General features: G+C 41.3%; 1 protein-coding gene across 9 annotated transcripts in view; it reads left to right on the top strand.

Moving 5' to 3' along the window:
- LOC140465247 (myelin transcription factor 1-like protein) overlaps window positions 1-18,032 on the top strand; it is a 584,786-nt gene that overhangs the window by 131,936 nt on the left and 434,818 nt on the right. For 2 of the 9 annotated variants that reach the window (XM_072561015.1, XM_072561024.1), the window contains exon 1: window positions 16,035-16,303. The exons of the other annotated variants lie outside the window; for them this stretch is intronic. The gene's annotated coding sequence lies outside the window, so the exon portion shown is untranslated. Of the gene's footprint in view, window positions 1-16,034; window positions 16,304-18,032 lie in introns of those variants that run through there. 9 annotated transcript variants of the gene reach the window in all.

The raw sequence follows: 18,032 nt of genomic DNA, 5'->3' as shown, positions 1-18,032 counted from the left end.
TATTCCATCACACTCCTGACTTGTAGTTTATATGTGATGGGCAGGCTCTGAGGAGTCAAGAGGTGAGCTTCCCCCTGCAGGATGCCTAGCCTGTTGTGACCACCATATATAGTTAGTCCAGCTGAACTTTGTTTAAGGGTGATTCCCAGGATGTTGATAGTGAGAGATTCAGTGTTGGTAATGAACTGAATATCAATGGGCAGTGTTAGATTCCCACTTGTTGAAATGGTCATTGATTGGCACTCGAGTGGCATGATTGTGACTTGTCACTGGTCAGCCCAAATCTGGATATTGTCCAAATGGATTTTATTTGCTTTATTGGAGTCATACATACCTAAGTACAGTGAAAAGTTTTGTTTTTCAAGTAGTACAGGCAGGTCATAGCAAACCAGGTCATGTTTTGACAGAATGAGGAATACGAGGTTCCAACTGCACAGAAGGTGCACAAAGCAAGATCAATATTAGCAAGGTCAGTATTATTTAAAATTAAAGAGGTTCATTCAGCAGTCTAATAACAGCGGGGAAGAAGCTGTTCTTGAATCTGTTGGTGTGTGTGTGTGTGTTTTCAAGCTTCTGTATCTTCTGCCTGATGGATATGGACTGTTTCAGTATGTAAGGAGTTGTAAATGGTGTGGAAAATTCTGTAACCATTATCGAAAAACCCTACTTCTGACCTTATGATAGAACGCCCATCATTGATGAAGCAACTCAATATAATTGGCCTTAGGACACTCACCTGAGGAAATGCAGAGAAATCCTAGAGTTGAAATGAATGACGTCCAACAACCATAATCATCTTCCATTTTGCCAGGATGACTTTATTCCCTGATTCCCATTGACTCCAGTTTTGCTAGGGCTTCTTGATGCTGCACTGGGTCAAATATCACACTGATGTCAAGAGCAGTCACCTCACCTCTGGAATTCAGCTGTTTTGTCTCTGGGCTGTAATGAAGTCAAGTGGTGAAACCCAAACTGAGCTTTATTGATGATCAAGAATTGAATAAGAGGATGGTTATTGGATGAATTGGATTAGTTCTACCTTTTGTGTACAAAATTGTATATCTGTGCAATTTTTCACATTGTCAGGTAAATGCCTTTTTTTTTTAGCTGTAAGGGAACACAAATTCATTGGCTACTGTGGTGAGATTTGAACCCAGGTTTTTGGGAAACCACCTGGATCCCTAGTTCAGCAACAATACCACTACATCATTACATCTCTCAATTATTGAATGCTAACTTGCAGTAAGAGCAAAAATTAGAAACACAAATGGTATGTTGGTGGTTGTTCAAAGAGGTTATGTCCTCATATATAAATCTTTGGTGAGACCACATCAAAATACTGTGTACAGTTAATATCTCCTTATCTAAATGAGGACATACCTAACTTAGAGGGGCAGCCAATCTTCACTGGACTGAGGTCTGTGATGTGGGTATTTTCATACATGAAGAGATTGAATAGATTAGGTCTAAAATCTGGATTTTAGACAATATGAGGTAATCTAATTGAACATGTAAATTTCTAGAGGCTTTTTGATGGGGAAGATGCTAAGAAAATTTATCCTGTAGCTGGGAATCTAAAACATGGGGTCACGTTCTCAAAATAAGTCATCAGTCATTTCTGACTGTGATTTGGAGAAATTTCTTTACTTAAACATTCAATTAAAAACCAATGGAGTTCTTTATCTCAGAGAGTTACGAGATGCTTGGTTATTAGTAATATTCGATACAGATGCTGATAGATTTTTGGATACTGAGGAAAGTAAGGAATATGGATCTAGTCCAGCAATGTGGAATTAAGGTGGAAGATCATCCATGGATTTCTTGAGTTGCTCAAAAGTCCAAATGATCTATTCCAGCTTCTATTTCCTATGGCCTATCACAATTCTGGCTTGTGCCTTGTGGATGCTGGAAAGGCTTTAGGGAGTCATGAAGTGAATCACTTGTTGTAGAATAGCCAGCTTTGACCTGCTTTTGAAGTGACGGTATTTATGTGGTTAGTCTAGTTAAGCTTCAGGTTAACGGTAACCCCAGGATGCTGGGGATTGGATGATGATAATTGTACAAATGTCAAGGGACACAATTCTGTTCTTTCTTGTCGGAGGTGATCATTTCCTGTCATTCGTGTGGCATTGGTTTCACTTGCCTTAGTTATTACTGAGGTACTAGGAGTATACTATCTCTCTGTAGTTCATTACTCCATGTGTCACAACAGAAATTAATTGTTTTACCAAGTTCTTGATATGGCCAATCGTATGCTTTCTCTATATTTAGGTCTGAAAACAGAAAGATCTATCAACCAGGTTCCTTTAATAAACACATAATAATTAATTTATTATAAACAAATTTCTTTAAGATTAATGCAAAAGCTGGTTGCACATACACAGTTTGCAATATAGATGTGTACCCCATTAAATAATCCAAACCACACACTGGATAAAGGGGAAAACATAGATTTTTCTTTGCAGAGATTCCATTTGGGGGATAAAAAAAGTACACTTTTCGCCAATAAGTCTGAGTTCTTGAAGGGAGAAAAAAAGTACAAATGCCAGTTGGCCATTCTACTTCTCCAAGAGTGGTGTCACCAAACACAAGCAGAAATCGCTGGGAGTTTTGCCAAGGCTTACTCAGGTACCAAGTTATCAAGGGACTCTTTGAGATGCCCTTCAAGAGAATAGGCGCAGACTAGATCAATGTCCCAGTCACACATTGGATCACAACAAGAAGTTTTCAAGAGACAGGAAAGCTGAGCTGGGATGCTCCTCATTTACTCCAGGCTGCCAACAACTGGAAAATCCAAACAGTCTCCAAAGCTGAAGTTGTAAACTGACAGCTGTAAGCTTAGGCAAACGGAGTCTACAGTACACAGGCAGTTACTGCAAGGCATGTAATTCTTGACAAATGCCTTACTACAATAAAGTTCCACTGTCCTTTCATTGAGCCCTTTAAAAAATTCAAGCATCCACAAGCCTTCAAATTCAAGTTCAATAAAATGTTTAAATACCAAGCTATTGTAACACCGTTCATTAAGCCAAGCCTGAATGTTATCCTGGTTTTGCTGCATTTGGATATGGACTGCTTCATCATCTAAGCAGCTGTGAATGGAACTGAATGCTGTGCTCTCATGAGTGAACAACCCAACGTCTGACCTTGTGATGAAGGGAAAGTTGAAGAGATTGGACCAAGGATACTACCCTGAAGAATTCCTGCAATGAAGTGCAGGAGATGAGTTGATCGGTCTCCAATAACTGCAGTCACCTTCCCTTGAGCTTGGTCTACCTCCAGCCAGTGGAAAGGTTCCCCCAGACTCTCATTACATCAGTTTTACCTGTGCTGTTGATGCCTGCTTGATCAACTGTGGCCTTGAGGTAAAGAGCAGAAATACTATCCTGGATTTCAGATGCTTTATCAATAGTTGAACCAAGGCAGTAGTGAGATCAGGAGCTGAGTGACCCTGATGAAACCAAAATTGCATGTTGTGGAGCAATGCCTTTTGGTCACTCTATCAAGAACACCTTCCTTCATTAGGCAGAGATGGCTGCTTTCCTTCCCGAAAGGACATGTGTGAAGCAAATGAATCTCTTCTCACAATCTGGTCATTATATGGCCACAATTACTGATAATAAGGTTTTATTCCACATATTATAATTTTTATTAACTGATATTAAATTGTCTGGTAGTACAGAAATTTGCTAAGCGGAGACACAAAATCAAAGCATTTCATCATGCACTTATCAGGACAAGAACGCAAGAAGCCAGGCTTGGAAAAGGAACACCAATTTATATGGTGTTGATTGAGAGGGTTACATGTATGTGGAGCAGTTAACAGTTAACAACTGCTAATCTTTGTGAGTGCTCTGAATGCCATAAGTATGTTTCCGATATACTTTTTTCCCATTGCTTTGTTCTTTTAGCTTCTTTAGTTTCATTTTCTTTGCTAATTTCTTAAAAACATGTCTGTGTGTATGTGGGGTGTTCATAGAGTCATAGAGATGTACAGCATGGAAACAGACCCTTCGGTCCAACCCGTCCACGCTGACCAGATATCCCAACCCAATCTAGTCCCACCTGCCAGCACCTGGCCCATATCCCTCCAAACCCTTCCTATTCATATACCCATCCAAATGCCTCTTAAATGTTGCAATTGTACCAGCCTCCACCATTTCCTCTGGCAGCTCATTCCATACACGTAGCACCCTCTGCATGAAAAAGTTGTCCCTTAGGTCTCTTTTATATCTTTTCCCCCCTCACCCTAAACCTATGCCCTCTAGTGCTGGACTCCCCGATCCCAGGGAAAAGACTTTGTCTATTCATCCTATCCATGCCCCTCATAATTTTGTAAATCTCTATAAGGTCACCCCTCAGCCTCTCACGCTCCAGAGAAAACAGCCCCAGCCTGTTCAGCTTCTCTCTAGTGGGAAGGAGGTGAGTTATTCACTTTTTAGAGCTATCTATGGCCGTGCTGCTGCTCTTGTTTAATGGCTATCTTTGTCTTCACTCTGAAGCTTTCACCATTTGTAATGTTAATGTGATTGTTGAAGGTATTTTACTTCATTCTGAATCCCATCATAATTTTGAGGATTTTTGCTTGTTGAAGCTGATGGGATGTAAGAAACACATTTGTGATTATGCAGTTATGGAATATTTCTCCTCTTTAGCCTGTTGTATGTTCTACTCTATTTCTTCCTTCACGCATTGTTGTATTTGTGTTTAATGGTGCTAATATTTGAGGTTAAGGCCAAAAATGCTAATATTCAGGATGCAAAGCTGCTGCTGATTATGATAATGCTAATTGTGGAGTTCAATGTGATGTGTATGTCCATCCACATTAGTGCTGCAGCCAGATGTATGTCTGAGTTGGTGTTTGAACAGGAACACCAATGGCAGCTAGGACTCCTGGAACATTCCCAATCTTTGTGAGGGGAGTGAAACACTACCTTTGGGAAGACTGGGGACAGGTCAACAAATGGGTCAGGGAGCACCCATGCACCTAAACTAGTTTAGGGTTATGTTTGTCTATTACATTTTTTCACCTTGTCCAAATTCTCACTTGGCTATCATGGAGGTGGGGGAACATTGGATGGGAGGAGAGGTAAGGGTCTCATGTAGACTACAAAAGTGCCTATTTTTCCTAACTTGGGCCTTGCAGGTTTTTACTTGGTTCTAGTTCTATACTGTTGTCTTTATTTATTTTCCTTAGGCCCATTGTCAGCACAGGGAACTGTTGTTTACATATCGGCTCCAACTGAGCACATATTTAGCATACAGGGTCATGTAATGTAATTTCCCCTGATGTAACAATAAACGTTATACCTGAGCAAAAGTGTGCAACTTAACTGGTTATTCCAACTTTCTCTCCACTTCACAGATTGAATACACTTTTATTGGTCATTATGGTTGACATTTACTACAACAATTCTCAGTCACAATGTCTTGTTCTGATTGTGCTCTCTGTCTTCTATTAGTTTTCCATTGTGCACAGTTCTGGTCCCCACACTATCAGAAGGCTGCGTATATTTTGGAGAGAGTACAGAAAAAATACGCCAGGATGTTGCCTGATCTGAGGGGGATTTTAGCCATGAAGAAAGATTGGACAGATTGGGTTTGTTTTTGCTGGAACACAGGAGGTTGAGGGGTGACCTGATAGAAGCTTATAAGATTGTGAATGGCGTGGATAGAGTGGAATGTATGAGGCTTTTTCCCATGGTGGAGGAGTCAATTACTAGGGGTCACAGATTCAAGGTGCAGGCAGGGGGACATGTTTGAAAGAGATGTGTGAAGTAAGTCTTTCACACAAAGCATGGTGAGTGCCTGGAACTACCAGAGGAGGTGGTGGAAGCAGACACAATCGCAGCATTCAAGAAGCACTTGAATGAATACATGAGTAGGAAGGGAACAGAGGGATATGGATCCTGTGAATGAAGATAGTTTTGGTATGGAAGGGCAGAATGTGTCAGCACAGGCTTGAAGGGCCAAAAGGCCTGTTCCTGTGCTGTATTGTTCCTTCTTCTTTGTACTTCCTTGCCCTATTATTCTATAGCTTGCTTCCTAGGCCACATTAAGGAGATGCATTCATTGGAGAGAATTCTGTTGGAAGTCTTGTCTCATGTGTTAATAAGCACCCAGATTTAAACTGAGCTGAAATGTAACATTGTGACAGGAAAAATGTTCAAGGCACCTTGGCCTCTTAAAATTGTCTGGTGTACTGCCTTATTAGTGAGATGTCAAGCAGACAAATGGCAATAAAGACAATAAATTGCCAGTATTGGTATTGGTGTCTTAATCCTAACAGTTCATAATATCAAAAAAAAGACACAGAGAGGTGAGTGTTCACTCCCCTTCAGTCTTCACTCATTTCCCCATCAAATTCTCTGTAAAGGAACCAATCACAACGTTTTGTTAATTATGCCTTTGATTTGGCCATCCAGGACACATGCCTCCGATCTTGGTGGTAAAAACAATGACTGCAGATGCTGAAAACCAGATTCTGGATTAGTGGTGCTGGAAGAGCACAGCAGTTCAGGTAGCATCCGAGGAGCAGCGAAATTGACGTTTCGGGCAAAAGCCCTTCATCAGGAATAAAAGCAGAGAGCCTGAAGGGTGGAGAGATAAGCTGGAGGAGGATGGGGGTGGGGAGAAAGTAGCATAGAGTACAATAGGTGAGTGGGGGAGGGGATGAAGGTGATAGGTCAGGGAGGAGGGTGGAGTGGATAGGTGGAAAAGGAGATAGGCTGGTAGGACAAGTCATGGGGAGAGTGCTGAGCTGGAGGTTTGGAACTAGGGTGAGGTGGGGGAAGGGGAAATTAGGAAACTGTTGAAGTCCACATTGATGCCCTGGGGTTGAAGTGTTCCGAGGCGGAAGATGAGGCGTTCTTCCTCCAGGCGTCTGGTGGTGAGGGAGCGGCGGTGAAGGAGGCCCAGGACCTCCATATCCTCGGCAGAGTGGGAGGGGGAGTTGAAATGTTGGGCCACGGGGCGGTGTGTTTGATTCGTGCAGGTATCCCGGAGATGTTCCCTAAAGCGCTCTGCTAGGAGGCACCCAGTCTCCCCAATGTAGAGGAGACCGCATTGGGAGCAACGGATACAATAAATGATATTAGTGAATATGCAGGTAAAACTTTGATAGATGTGGAAGGCTTCTTTAGGGCCTTGGATAGAGGTAAGGGAGGAGGTGTGGGTGCAGGTTTTACAGTTCCTGCGGTGACAGGAGAAGGTGCCAGGATGGGAGGGTGGGTTGTAGGGGGGGCGTGGACCTGACCAGGTAGTCATGGAGGGAACGGTCTTTGCGGAAGGTGGAAAGGGTTGGGGAGGGAAATATATCTCTGGTGGTGGGGTATTTTTGGAGGTGACGGAAATGTCGGCGGATGATTTGGTTTATGCGAAGGTTGGTAGGGTGGAAGGTGAGCACCAGGGGCGTTTTGTCCTTGTTATGGTTGGAGGGGTGGGGTCTGAGGGCGGAGGTGCGGGATGTGGACGAGATGCGTTGGAGGGCATCTTTAACCACGAGGGAAGGGAAATTTCGGTCTCTAAAGAAGGAGGCCATCTGGTGTGTTCTGTGGTGGAACTTGTCCTCCTGGGAGCAGATACGGCGGAGGCAGAGAAATTGGGAATACGGGATGGCATTTTTGCAAGAGATAGGGTGGGAAGAGGTGTAATCCAGGTAGCTATGGGAGTCGGTGGGCTTGTAAAAAATGTCAGTGTCAAGTCGGTCGTCATTAATAGAGATGGAGAGGTCCAGGAAGGGGAGGGAGGTATCAGAGATGGTCCAGGTAAATTTAAGGTCAGGGTGGAATGTGTTGGTGAAGTTGATGAATTGCTCAACCTCCTCGCGGGAGCACGAGGTGGCACCAATGCAGTCATCAATGTAGCAGAGGAAGAGGTGGGGAGTGGTGCCGGTGTAATTATGGAAGATCAACTGTTCGACGTAGCCAACAAAGAGACAGGCATCGTTGAGGCCCATACATGTGCCCATTGCTACCTCTTTGGTCTGGAGGAAGTGAGAGGATTCAAAGGAGAAATTGTTAAGGGTGAGGACCAGTTCGGCCAAACGAATGAGAGTGTCAGTGGAAGGATACTGTTGGGGACGTCTGGAGAGGATAAAATGGAGGGCTTGGAGGCCCTGGTCATGGCGGATGGAGGTGTAGAGGGATTGGATATCCATGGTGAAGATAAGGCGTTGGGGGCCGGGGAAACGGAAGTCTTGGAGGAGGTGGATGGCGTGGGTGGTGTCTCGAACGTATGTGGGGAGTTCCTGGACTGGGGGGGATAGGACAGTGTCGAGGTAGGTAGATATGAGTTCAGTGGGGCAGGAGCATGCTGAGACAATGGGTCGGCCAGGGTGGTCAGTGTTGTGGATCTTGGGAAGGAGGTAGAACCGGGCAGTGCAGGGTTCCTGGACTATGAGGTTGGAAGCTGTGGGTGGGAGATCTCTGAGGTGATGAGGTTCTGTATGGTCTGGGAGATGATGGTTTGGTGATGGGGGGTGGGGTCATGGTCGAGGGGGCAGTAGGAAGAGGTGTCCTCGAGTTGGCGTTTGGCTTCAGCGGTGTAGAGGTCAGTGCGCCAGACTACCACTGTGCCCATTTTATCCGCTGGCTTGATGGTGAGGTTGGGATTAGAGCAGAGGGATTGGAGGGCTGCGCGTTGTGAGGGTGAGAGGTTGGAGTGGGGGAGGGGTTAGACAGGTTGAGGTGGTTAATGTGATGTCCCACCCATTCTGGCCCCTTCTCTCCTGGCATGCCCTTCTCTCCTGATACTGTTATGGGCCCCAACTGAACTAGGGAATGGGAAAAAAAACCATCATTTTAGACAGTTATCCTAGAGGTGGCTGGGATATTATGGATTTGTCTTTCCTTTCCTGTTCCAGCAGATTCTGTTGTCTTTTGCCAGACCTACAGTGGAAGTTCAGCAGAACCCTTGTGAATGTTAATTTTTTTTAAAAATTCAAATATAATGCATTCTTAATTGCTGTCTTTACATTCCATCTATATAGAATAAAACTATATCTACAGGTCTCTAAATCTACAAGTCGTTACAATGAATGAAACAAAAAATGTACTTTGAAACATGGTTACTTGCACATTACTAATGCTGGTGGAGTGTTCGATTAAAGTGGAATAAATAACAGGGATTGGAGATTTATACAAAAATCAATTTAAGATGACAGGCTGCATGACCTGCTCGTCCTTTAGATCCAGGAATGACATGGCCCAATGATTTCCCTGTCTTAAATTGTGTATATGGCCACTCCCCATTGTTTATCCTATGTATGAATCATGAATGTGAAAAGTTTGTGTCTGTCGGGAATGTGTAGGAAAAAGACGTGATAAATAAAGGCTTTCCTCCTTTTTGTGCATTTCCTGGTGCTGATGCTGAAGGACTAGAAGACTGAAATGTCTGCAATAATTAGAAGGGATGGTAGCAGAACTCAAGATTCCAATAGGAATCTTTATAAACTTTGGATGCACAGAGTAAGGGTGGCAATATTAATTTGGGGATGTTTGATTCCACAACAAACCACAGCAAGATAGGATCTCAGAACCAAATTTTCTGTTTATAATGCTGGAAATGTCTTGCAACAGGTTGCATAATGGTAGATTGTTAAATGTGTGAACCAATGTGTTTTTACAGCTTTACATCTACAACAGGATGAAAATCACTAAATATCCCACTTTTTGTGTTAATTCAAGGTGAAGTTAATGAAGGAGCCTTATGCGGTTAACTCAGGCCAGGAAAAGTAGCAGTAGCTACTGAACAACACAATCTCTTTCATAGGTATTGTTAGATGCTAAAACCTGCAGCAGTGATTTAAAATTTGGAATTGCGCATTCATTTTCAGTCAGTATTTGTTCAATGAATATTTAAGATTGCCTGAATCTCACTGTTACAGATCTTCAAATCATTCATGATTTTTCAGTGGAGGTGAAATGGTGATTCTGTTATTTGTAAAATGGAGAGTCTTGAAAGCTTTAGAATAGTACAAAAAAAGTGATGCAATTGTTTACGATCTTCTTACTTTTTAATGCTTTCCTGCAAGCTAACATTTAGCTGCTTCTAATTTCAAGATTAATTTTATTAATGTGATCATTTAGAGAATTGTGCCCTTACTGTGTGGATTTTGCTGTTTAGAAGGTACCATTTAAAATAAAAATGTGTAATAAACAATATTGCAAGTACACAGCTCATAAAGTGGCACCTAATTGAGATCTGTTCAGATTTTGGATGGGACCCTTGGTCAAAAGTTAATGTGCTGTTTTATTTTCAGATATTTAATGTGTTGAATTTCTTTTTAAGGCTGCACAATGTCAAACTTTGAAATCAGATCGAATAATTTAATCAGTGTTTAAATTTCTGCATTATGTTTTAAGCTGTTCACCAAAAGGATTTGCTGTTCAGATCCTATTTCTAATATTCTAATGTTTAAATTAGAATCATCCTATTTCAGTTTGTGGGTTGGTTCGCAGATAAATTTGGCTCAAACGCTAATTAATGTCACATTACATTCAGATTATGACAATAAGAACAGTTTGTTAACAAGTGCTTTCCACAAGTGTGAAAGTCCCATGGCATCGGCACTCTAAACATGAAGGTTGAAGGTTTACCTTAATAGATAGCCATCTTATTACATGTAGCATTGATTGACTAATTCGATAAAATTGAAGAGAACACATACAATAACAATAGTCTTCTGGTGCTCCTTAATACTATGGGTTATGCTTTTATACTGTCACCTGGATGCCTAAACTTGCATATGGCATGTTGTCCACAACTGTTGCTTGTATCTTTTAAGCTTTGGCCTTTACCCAATGTTAAGGCCCTCAAAAAACGAGTTTTTTGAAAACTGCTTTTCCACAATTTTGTATTATTAGGTTGAAACCCCAGCTCCACCTCCAGAAACCTACTTTTTCAAATGGCTCTCCATGCCTCTAATGGTACTAATTGCAGTGGTATCTCCAAAGGCATCCGATGTATGAAAACAGAGCTATATTAATGTTGCAGCATAAACCATTATTAATTTGAATATATTCTTACTTTGTTCAATTGTGTAAATGACTATTCACCTCAATTATGTACAATTGGTCTCTTATAATAAAATTGTGCAAATAGAAAACAAGAAAGAAAAATGTGCAAATTATTCAGCACTTTTCACAATCTCTGGATCTCTAAAGGTCCTACATTGAAAGTAAGCATCATTTTTCAAATGGTCATTGTTACAGTGCAGGAAATGTGCAGTCAATTTATTACAGAAATGTGTATTGTGAAAATAGTTTGTAGTGATGTTCATTAAGGGAAACAAATATGGCCAGGAGAACTAGAAGGTGAAGGAAGCACTTTTATTTTCTGCAAATATCCAAAGCTCTTGCTTAGACCACACATGGATCACAGTATGATATTATGGGATATGTTAGAAGGAGTACAATGCAGATTCGTCAGAATGTTTTTGTTTTCATTTATTCAGTTGTGGGCCATGGACATTGCTGACTGGTCAGCATTTATTGCCAATCTCGAGTTATCAGCGTCCCAATGAGAAATAACAGAAACTAAGTTTGTATTTTAAGTCTGAGAGTTAAAGTCTGGAGTTTTGCCAACCATGAGTATTAAGGGATGTGGAGCCAAGGCAGGAACCTGAAGTTAGCATACGGAACAGGCATGGCCTCATTGAATGGGAAACGGGATGAATTACTGATGTGTGTTTCTCTGTTCCCATGACGTAGAACTTGTGATATCCTGAGAAGACAATCGGGGACTTGATTTAATGTCTCAGCAAACAGCACTGCAGATAGTGCAGCACTCCCTTGTTATAGTGTTATGAATAAATTACATCACAGGAATGACATGGATGCAAAATTTCAATATCATCATTCAATATGACAGGAAGAGACTTTTCCGCATAGTGGCAGGACTACTGACCATATGCCATACATTTAAAGGTAAGGGGCAAGAGGTTTCAAGTGGATGTGAGGAACATCCTTTTCACCCAGAGGGTGGTGAGAATCTGGAACTCACTGCCTGTGAGGATGGCAGAAACAGAAAAGCTTAAAACATCGAACAAGGGCAAGTGACAGAGGTGTGAGTAGGGGAGCATTTTGGGGCCAGTGACCACAATTCTATTACTTTTTAAATAGTGATGGAAAAGCTTGGACTGGACCTAAGCGTTAAAGTACTAAATTGGAGGAAGGCCAATTTTGATGGTTTTAGGGAATGACTTTCAAAAGTTAATTGGGTGCAGATGTTCACAAGTAAAAGAACAGCTAGAAAATGGGAAGCCTTCAAAAATGAGGTAACGGGAGTCCAGAGACAGTATATTACTCTTAGGGTGAAAGACAAGGCTGGTGGATGTAGGAAATGCTGGATGACTAGAGAAATTGAGGATTTGGTTAAGAAAGAGATGGAAGCATATGTCAGGTATAGACAGCAGAGGTCAAGTGAATTCTTAGAGTATAAAGGCAGTAGGAGTACACTTAAGAGGGAAATCAGGAGGGCAAAATTGGGACATGAGATAGCTTTGGCACATAGGGTTAAGGAAAATCCCATGGGATTTTATAAATACATTAACAACAAAAGAGCAACTCGGGAGAGAATAGGGCCCCTCAAAGATCAGCAAGACAGGTTTTGTGTGGAACCTCAGGAGATGGGGGAGATATTAAATGAATATTTTGGCTCAGTGTTTACTGTTGAGAAGGACATGGAAGATGCAGAATGTGGGGAAATAGATGGTGACGAGTTGAAAAATGCCCATATTACAGAGGAGGAGGTGCTGGATGCTTAAAATGCACAAAGGTGGATAAATCCCCAGGACTTGATCAGGTGTAACTGAGAACTCTGTGGGAAGGTAGGGAAGTGATTGCTAGGTCCCATGCTGAAATATTTGTATCATGGATAATCACAGATGAGATGCCAGAAGACTGGAGGTTGGCTAATGTGGTGCCAGTATTTAAGAAGGTGGCAAGGAAAAGCCAGGGAACTATAGACTGGTGAACCTGACATTGGTGGTGGGCAAGTTGTTGGAGGGAATTCTGAGGGTCAAGACTTACATGTATTTGGAAAGGCAAAGACTGATTAGGGATAGTCAGCATGGCTTTGTGTGTGGGAAATCATATCTCACTAATTTGATTGAGTTTTTTGAAGAAATAACAAAGAGGATTGATGAGGGCAGAGTAGTGGACATGATCAACATGATTTCAGTAAGGTGTTGGACAAGGCTCTTTATGACTGGTTAGCAAGGTTTAATCACATGGAATACAGGGAGAACTAGCCATTTGGATACAGAACTGGCTCAAAGGTAGAAGGCGGAGGTGGTTATGGAGAATTGCTTTTCAGACTGGATGCCTGTGTCTAGTGGTGTGCCACAAGGATTGATACTGGGTGCACTGCTTTTTGTTACTTATATAAATGACTTGGATATGAACATAGAATGTATCGTTCATAAATTTGTAGATTATACCAAATTTGGAGGTGTAGTGGACAGCAAAGAATGTTACCTCAGAATACAATGGGATTTTGATCAGATTGGCCAATGGGCTCAGGAGTGGCAGATGGAGTTTAATTTAGATAAATGTGAGTTGCTGCATTTTGGAAAGGCAAATCAGGGCAGGACTTATACACTTAATGGTAAAGTCCTGGCGAGTGTTGCTGAACAAAGAGACCTTGGAGTGCAGGTTCATAGCTCCTTAAAAATGGAGTTGCAGGTAGATAGGATAGTGATGAAGGCATTACTAAATGTGCTTTCCTTTATTGGTCAGAGATTGAGTATAGGAATTGGGAAGTCATATTGCAGCTGTACAGGACATTGGTTAGGCCACTTTTGGAATATTGTGTGCAATTCTGGTCTCCCTCCTATGATAAGGATGTTGTGAAACTTGAAAATGTTCAGAAAAGACTTACAAGGATGTTGCCAGGATTGGAGGGTTTGAGCAATAGGGAGAAGCTAAATAGGCTGGGGCTGTTTTCCCTGGAGCATCGGAGGCTGAGACCTTATAGAGGTGTATAAAATCATGAGGGGCATGGATAGGGTAAATAGACAAGGTCTTTTCCCTGGGTTGGGGGAATCCAGAACTAGAGGGCACAGGTTTAGGGTGAAGGGAAAGATTTAAAAGAAACCTAAGGGCAACTTTTTCACACAGAGGGTGGTGCGTGTATGGAATGAGTTGCAAGAGGAAATGGTAGAGGCTGGTACAATTACAACATTTAAATGGCATCTGGATGGGTATATGAATAGGAAGGGTTTATGAGCCAAATGGGATTAGATTAATTTAGTATATGAGGTCAGCATGGATGAGTTGGACCGAAGGGTCTGTTTCTCTATGACTCTTAGTATATGCATCTACACTTACAATGACAAGACACTCAAGTATATGGACTAAGTGCTGGAAAATTTGATTAGAAATGTTATGTGGTTGTTTTTGACTGGCAGACATTTGATGGGCTGAAGGACCTTTTTCTGTTATGTAGATCTTTGTGACTCTATGACATTGTTTGGCTGTGCTAATGGATTCCCCATTATAACCTGTCAAATGGACAGAAATGAAACCACCCCTCTCCAGTGAATTTTCTAATGGTGGTACCTATACAGCATTTCAACTGTGCAGCCTTTAAATTTTACTCACTTAATCTGTGTACTTCGTAGGAAATGATTTATTGATAGGAAAGAAAGGGATTTTCAATACCTGCTGGTGCAATATTATTGTATATTTATAGAAGGTGTGTTAGTAATGTTACAGTAATCGAAAATGTATGAATGTGAGCGTTTTGAGACACAAGCAAATTTCTCCAAACCCCATCATTGGATTTCACAGCAAATGTGTTGAGTCCATTTCTGTTCTGGAAGGGTTGCCTTTCAGTTATTATGTGAAATCAGGCTGCTCTGTGTCAGTGCGGGAGCAACAGCTTGCAGGTTATGGTGGTCACGTTGGTTTCAGGGAGAATTTTGCACTCGGTGCGCCTCCCAGTGCAGCCGAGGGTGGAGGGGTGCAGCTTTCACTCTCCCTTGGACTGAAAAATCCAAGCTGCCATATATATTTTTTTAAAAAAGACAGACTGTAAATGATTCCTATTCCTTGGTTCACAGAACATCCGATGCGGTGCCCAATCAGCTGAAAAACCTCCACAGACGTCAGTGGCTGTTTTGAACACTGGAGTCTGCAGCTGCTCGGAAAGTGGAGCCTCCATTAGAGCGGCTCTATTGATTTCTGAATTAAAATGCACAAGAGCTCGCCGCAGAAGCACAAGCCGAGCAAACGGCAGTCACAGCTGAGGAGAAAAGTCACACGTCTTTTTTTTTCTCTCTCTCTCTTTCCACCCCCTCTCTCTCTCTTTCTGTGTCACAAGGACTTTGCCTTCGGTTCAGAATTTGCTCGTTTTCCTTTTGTTTATTTGGAAGACCCCAGACCTCCCTCCCTCAGTTTGGTCTGCCTGTGCCAATCAGCCCTGACTGAGGTGGTTTGCACCAAGCACCAGGCAGTGAGGCGCAGCAGTTCCGCCCAGACGTGTGCCTTTGCCATTTTCATTTTAATCAGTTTGATCAGGACGTCTGCTGATTCATTTTGCAGGACAGCCCCTTGAGGACCAGGGTGGAAGCCTGACGCGAGCCACTGTTGCATCATTGCAGCATTCTACATCAGCCAGACTGCAGCAAACTCGGGATTAGTACCTAGCATTTAAATCAAAACCCACCCCGATACAGTAAACCATCCCCAAACCATTCCCCCCAATCAAAAACCAAAAACAAAATGCAATTTGCAACAAAGAAATGACTGCTTCGGTGACCAAGGCGATATTTTGTAAGAAAATCCATAATCATTCATTAAAAAAACTCAGAAAATTCAAACATAAACATTAACCTGCCTGTTATACCTGTTTCAGAGTGTGTGATTTTCAGAACTGACAACCTTATTATGCAGCACCTCTTATTATTGATATTATTCTGCTCTCGGTTGCCATGGCCACATAGCAAGAGACATTCAATTTTCTGTGTTCCATCATCATTATCTATGAGGCCATCTGTTGTGGAAAATGAATTCAGCCTCATTTGCATGACTGATAAGCTTTTTTTTATCTATTTAACAGAAGGTCATATGCCGGGGATTTGAAGCTGGTAAAAAGATGTGAAAAAAGCCTATCGAGAGGATGAGTGGGAGTGTGTGCATTAGTGGATGTATGTGGAAGTATAACAGATCCCTTAGGCCTGGTAGCCTATCGTGCTGCATTTGTCATCCTTGCCAAGGCGACATTTTTACCTAGGCTTCTGCACAGCGAAGAGTGTTGTTCCCTGCAGTCTGGTTCAAGTCACAGTATTTTGCTTATTGTGGTGGGTGTAGTTTGGTTTTCTCTTTTTTTTTGTTCCCAATTTTTCTGAAGAGTCTTCTCACATTCAAATATTGCTAATGTGGATTTGATGAGACTCCTTGCTTTTTTATTTGTATCTGTGCTGTGCTCGAGTTACTGCGTTGAATGAGAAAGTAGGAATAACACAGGCAGTGCCGGCTATGATTCAGTTATATTCAGGCAATGGTTTAAAAAAAAAGTCATGAAAAATGGGCATTTCTGTGAAAATGCTACATAATGCCCTTTGAGTTTGTTTATTGAATCCGGTGGTCCCGTATTCAGTTGTGTTTGTTGGTTACTAATGATAGCTGTGCACCCTGTCCGTTCTGATATGATTTTCAATTATCTGCCTTCCAAGCTTCTGGTAAAACTTGATCACTGATTGTTATTTCTTGAACCGATTTACTTGGTATGAAGTCAGGGCACACACTTAAAAGTGCTTGGAAGTTGCTATGTTTGCATGTGCCAATAAATATTTGCTGCCATATTTTCAAATGGCTTGCTCAACTTATTGTAAGTAACGAAAGCCACGTTTGTTATTGAACAAATATAAAAAACATATTCTGAACTTCCATAAATGTTCAGACAAGTAAAAGGAAAAGAGCCACTGCTTAGAATTAGAGTCAGCAGATTTAGGCCATAAATTGAAACTATCAAACTTGAGCGATGTGATAGAACTTTCAAAATGCTGTTTTCAATTTGTCTCAATTAAATCTTCACCAAATTAGTTTGAATGCTGCAAAGTTCTGAGTCAAGGTTAACATATAGAGGGTAAACTTACTTCAGAATAGTTTAGACGTTCTCTTAAAACTATACAAAGTAGAATTATTTGGTCTTGATATAGTTTACCTTTTAAGTCTCATCACATCACATTGACATAGACCACCATAATTTTCAGTATCTCTTTAACAAATTTTTTAGTACTTTGCAAAGCTTTTATTGCTTCAGTCTGGAGCTGCTTAATATTTTCAAACCTCTGTATGCTGCAAAAGCAAACTATTTACTCAATTATTTCCAAGTTTGGGAACCAGTAGTAACAGCTTCATGTTAAAATAAGTATGGTGCTTTAGTTCACCGTTTTCTTTTGCCTGTCATTGCTTTTTTTTTGTGAAGTCACTTTTGAATTATTCTAATTCCAAGCTTAATTTAACCCGATGTGATTATTTAAGGACGTACATTTATCTACTATAAATCTGCGAGCATTGCTATTTGGGTTTATATATAAATATATCTGCAGGTGATTTTAAAGGGTAGCTTCAATTGGAAAATGTGTCTGAATGGCCCGTCAGCACTGGGAGCTGTCCATGGCTGACGTTCTGAGCTCTGACTGACCCCCTACCGGCTAATAGGCAGACTGAGAATTACTCTTTTGCTTTACCTTAGTTATGCGTCATGCTGATTTGTTAGCTAAGGATGTTTCCTTGTGTTGGGGGCTTAATAATGCATCCAGCGTGCTTCTTGTTGTGATAGGCGCAGAATATATTTGAGCATTCCAGTGTTATTTTAGAATGCTGCTTTTGTGAAGTCTTAATTGTAAAACTAATTAAATTGTGCAACTTGACTACTTTGAAACTTCTTAAAATCAAAGTGCAAAGTATTACATTGGGTATCTGACAGTACTGATGAAGATATGAGCACATACAGATTAATATAGGAATTAATTTAGGATATAACTCAGTGAATCATGATTTCCTAATTGTATATCATTTATG

The sequence above is a fragment of the Chiloscyllium punctatum genome, chromosome 3, assembly GCF_047496795.1.
Source record: "Chiloscyllium punctatum isolate Juve2018m chromosome 3, sChiPun1.3, whole genome shotgun sequence".
Taxonomy (NCBI): Eukaryota; Metazoa; Chordata; class Chondrichthyes; order Orectolobiformes; family Hemiscylliidae; genus Chiloscyllium; species Chiloscyllium punctatum.
This window is presented reverse-complemented; position numbering and strand designations above follow the sequence as displayed.